The sequence below is a fragment of the Oryx dammah genome, unplaced genomic scaffold (assembly GCF_014754425.2).
Source record: "Oryx dammah isolate SB20612 unplaced genomic scaffold, SCBI_Odam_1.1 HiC_scaffold_9, whole genome shotgun sequence".
NCBI lineage: Eukaryota > Metazoa > Chordata > Mammalia > Artiodactyla > Bovidae > Oryx > Oryx dammah.
In genome coordinates, this window is record NW_024070193.1 from 57,703,659 (window position 1) to 57,708,538 (window position 4,880).

General features: G+C 41.0%; 1 pseudogene; it reads right to left on the reverse strand.

Moving 5' to 3' along the window:
- Positions 1-331: 331 nt before the first annotated feature.
- LOC120867892 lies at positions 332-1,098 on the reverse strand (annotated as a pseudogene).
- Positions 1,099-4,880: the final 3,782 nt, after the last annotated feature.

Sequence of the window (4,880 nt, forward strand, 5' to 3'; positions counted from 1 at the left end):
TTTTGTCCAGTGTGAAGACTGTGGGATTTTTAAACTTCTAATCTAGTTTAAGGGTGCAGCTTTAGTTTTTCCAGCTGGCTTTTGAGTTCACAGCAGCTTTTAAAAACTGCCTAACTACAGCTGCATACCATATCCCAGCTATGTTGAAAAAAATCTTCCAATTTTTGCCAGTTTTTACTTCCATAATGTTAAACATTGACTTTAGCTGGGCAGGAGTTAAGAGGTTTATTATCAGTCTACGCAAGGCTAAAATTCAAAGCAAATTAAATTGTGCTTAAGGGAACATTGTAAAGTAACAATTCTTGATATTACATGCCTCATATGATCCATTTCACTGTTCCAACAAACAAATGTGAACAGCTAAAACATTTTAAAATGCATCAAGCTTATGAAGTCTCACACAAACCTTGAATTTTCTGTACATACTCCTGTCAAATGAAGTTATTTCCTGTACAACACTCCTCTTGGAAATTGGTCTTTTATTTCCTTTCATTTGACCTAGATCGGCTACTAGACCTAGAGAAAGATTGGGACGGCTTGTGATTTCTCTCTCTTCTCTAGAAAGGGACCTGTTCCGGCTGCGGGAGAAGCTTCTCCGTCTTGGAGATCTGCATTGAGGTGGAGGATTCCTACTCCGATAATCATCTCGAGGGCGACGACCCCAAGAAGGAGGTGGGCCACGATTCAATTCAGTTCAGTCGCTCAGTCGTGTCCAACTCTTTGCCATGATTATGACTTCTCTTTTCACCATTCCATGGTTCCACTCTTACTCGGCAGCCACAGAGTGTTCTCCCATCTAGCTCTCGCACAGCATCAGCTGCATCTCGGGGATCTTCAACAAAAGCAAAGCCTGGAGGGTTTCTAGCAACCCACCCACACACTTCGGAGTGGTCCATAATAGCCAAAAGCTCGTTCCAATTCAGTCTTGTTACCATTGTTTCCAAGCTTACCTACATAAACTTTACAGTCCAATGGACAGGAATCACGCTGCATTTCAAGATCTTGGGTTAGAAATGCGAAGGTTCAAATCCACAGAACCTAGGCTAGGTCTTCCTGGTCCCCTCCCGCCCGGCGTTCCCGGATGCTCTCACACCCCCGGCGTCCACGAAATGGCCTCATATTTTTATTAATAACAGCGTTCTTAGGATACAGTTGAATGTAATTCACATACCTTAACCTTCAGTATTTTAGCATATATAATTTAGCGCTTTTTAGTATATTCACCTGGGGCTTCCCAGGTGGCGCTAGTGGTAAAGAACCTGCCTGCCAGTGCAGGTTAGACGAAAGACACATCGGTTCGATCCCTTGGTTGGGAAGATCCCCTGGAGAAGGGAATGGCAATCCACTCCAGTGTTCTTGCCTGGAGGATCCTGGGGACAGAGGAGCCTGGTGGGCTATAGTTCACAGGGTTGCACAGAGTTAGACACAACTGAAGCAACTTAGCGTGCACGCACACACACACACACACACACAGTATATTCACAGAGTTGTGCAACTATTGGTACTAGCTGATTTTAGAACATTATTACCGTCCCTCAATGGGATCATGTTCCCATGAGCAGTTATTCCCTTCTTCTGCCCCCTGCTCTCAGCTTCTGGTAAGAACTAATCTACTTTCTGCCTCTATGGAGTGTCTTTTCAACGTTTCATATGAATGAGACTCCAACCTATGTGGTCTCTTGTGACTGACCTCTTTAACATAATGTCTTTGGGTTCATCCGTGTAGTAGCAGGTATCAGTACTTCCTTTCTTTTTATGGATGAATAGTATTCTATAGTATAGATGAACCACACTTTATTCATTAAACAAAATGGATAATGGACATTTAGGTTGTTCCCACTCTTCAGTTATCAAGAATGATGCTGCTGTGAACATCAGTGTACCAGTCTTTGTATAGGCGTATGTTTTCAATCTTGGATCATTCAATCTTAGAATTATTAATACATGTGGACCATAAACAGTCTTGTCCCTTTTTAAAATCTTTATCCTAGTTTGAGATGGTGAAGCTATACATCAGTAGTGATTCCCTGTAACTGGTATAATAAATTGCCACACTTTGGTTTAAAACAATACAAATTTATAAAAAGTTCTAGAGTTCAGAAGTTTAAAATGGATCCTGAGGCTGAACTTAAGCTGTTGGCAGGTTCCTTTTCTGACTTCTACAAGTTGTTTGTGGGGCTTCCCTGGTGGCTCAGATGGTAAAGAATCTGCCTGCAATGTGGGAGACGGTTCAGTCCCTCGGTTGGGAAGAACCCCTGGAGGAGGGCATGGCAACCCACTCCAGTATTCTTGCCTGGAGAATCCCCATGGAAGAGGAGCCTGAGAGGCTACAGTCCATGGGGTCAAAAAGAGTCATACATGACTGTGCGACTAAGCACAGCACAGCACAAGGTGTTTGCATTCCTTGTCTCCTCACGTTACATCTCAATGATTCTTCTGCCTCTTTCCTCATTTAAAGGACTCCTGTGGTTATGCTGATCTCACTTGGAGAGTTTAGGATGATCTTCTTGTTTTAAGGTCAGTTGATTAGCAACTTTAATTCCTCACCATGTAACACAGCATATTCATAGATATTGGCACAGAAATCATTGTGGAGGGGGGCCATTATTCTGCCACAATACCTCTTCAGCTGGCTTAGTCTCTGCTCCTAAGACTTGAAGCACACACACACACAAATGAAAAGCAATAAACTGTAGATATAAGATGGTCTAAATTGATACCTAAAAAATCTATCTTGTGGGAATGCAAAATATACAGCCACCTTGGAAGAGAGTATAGCAATTTCTTACAAAGCTAAGCATACGCTTACAATATGCTTCAGAAATCATGCTCCTTGATATTTAATCAAATGAACTGAAAATTTGTGAGTGCACACAAACTTGCAACTTTATTCAGAACTGCCAAAACTCGGAAGCAACTGAAATATCTTTCAGTAGGTGAATACACCAACTGTACATTATGCAGAAGATGGAATATGATTCAATGATAAAAAATGAGCTATGAAGAAAATGAAAGCTATAGAGGAAATTAAAATGGATATTGCCGAGTAAAAGAAACCAATCTGAAAAAGCGACATAGTGTATTATACCAACTATAAGACATTCTGGAAAAGGCAAAAATATGGAGATGGTGAAAAGATCAGTGGTTCCTGAAAGGTTGAAGGGAAAGACTGAGAGGTGAAGAGGTCTCAGGATATTTAGGGCAGTGAAACTTCTATCTTTGACACTATGACCATAGAAATATGTCATCATACATTTGTCAAAACCCTTACCATGTAAAACACGAAGAGTGAACCTAATGTAAATTGTGGACTTCAATTAATAATCTACCAATGTTTGCTCATCATTTGTAACAAATGTGCATACTAAAGTGAGATGTTAATAATAGGGGAAACTGTGTACTGGGGGAGTGAGTGGATACAAGGGAACTTTATACCTCCTCTCAATTTTCTGTGAATCTAAAACTGCTTTTAGGAAGTAGGAAGTCAAGAAACACCTGGAGTAACAGGCAAATTTGGCCTTGGAATGCGGAATGAAGCAGGGCAAAGACTAATAGAGTTTTGCCAAGAAAATGCACTGGTCATAGCAAACACCCTCTTCCAACAACACAAGAGAAGACTCTACACATGGACATCACTAGATGGTCAACACTGAAATCAGATTGATTATATTCTTTGCAGCCAAAGATGCAGAAGCTCTATACAGTCAACAAAAACAAGACTGGGAGCTGACTGTGGCTCAGATCATGAACTCCTTATTGCCAAATTCAGACTTAAATTGAAGAAAGTAGGGAAAACTGCTTGACCATTCAGGTATGACCTAAATAAAATCCCTTATGATTATACAGTGGAAGTGAGAAATAGATTGAAGGGCCTAGATCTGATAGATAGAGTGCCTGATGAACTATGGAATGAGGTTTGTGACACTGTACAGGAGACAGGGATCAAGACCATCCCCATGGAAAAGAAATGCAAAAAACCAAAATGGATGTCTGGGGAGGCCTTACAAATAGCTGTGAAAAGAAGAGAGGCAAAAAGCAAAGGAGAAAAGGAAAGACATAAGCATCTGAATGCAGAGTTCCAAAGAAAAGCAAGAAGAGATAAGAAAGGCTTCTTCAGCGATCAGTGCAAAGAAATAGAGGAAAAGAACAGAATGGGAAAGACTAGAGATCTCTTCAAGAAAATTAGAGATACCAAGGGAACATTTCATGCAAAGATGGGCTCAATAAAGGACAGAAATGGTATGGACCTAACAGAAGCAGAAGATATTAAGAAGAGGTGGCAAGAATACACAGAAGAACTGTGCAAAAAAGATCTTCACGACCCAGATAATCATGATGATGTGATCACTCATCTAGAGCCAGACATCCTGGAATGTGAAGTCAAGTGGGCCTTAGAAAGCATCACTATGAACAAAGCTAGTGGAAGTGATGGAATTCCAGTTGAGCTGTTTCAAATCCTGAAAGATGATGCTGTGAAAGTGCTGCATTCAATATGCCAGCAAGTTTGGAAAACTCAGTAGTGGCCACAGGACTGGAAAAGGTCAGTTTTCTTTCCAGTCCCAAAGAAAGGCAATGCCAAAGAATGCTCAAACTACCGCACAATTGCACTCATCTCACATGCTAGTAAAGTAATGCTCAAAATTCTTCAAGCCAGGCTTCAGCAATACATGAACCGTGAACTCCCTGATGTTCAAGCTGGTTTTAGAAAAGGCAAAGGAACCAGAGATCAAATTGCCAACATCCGCTGGATCATGGAAAAAGCAAGAGAGTTCCAGAAAAACATCTATTTCTGCTTTATTGACTATGCCAAAGCCTTTGACTGTGTGGATCACAATAAACTGTGGAAAATTCTGCAAGAGATGGGAATACCAGACCACCTG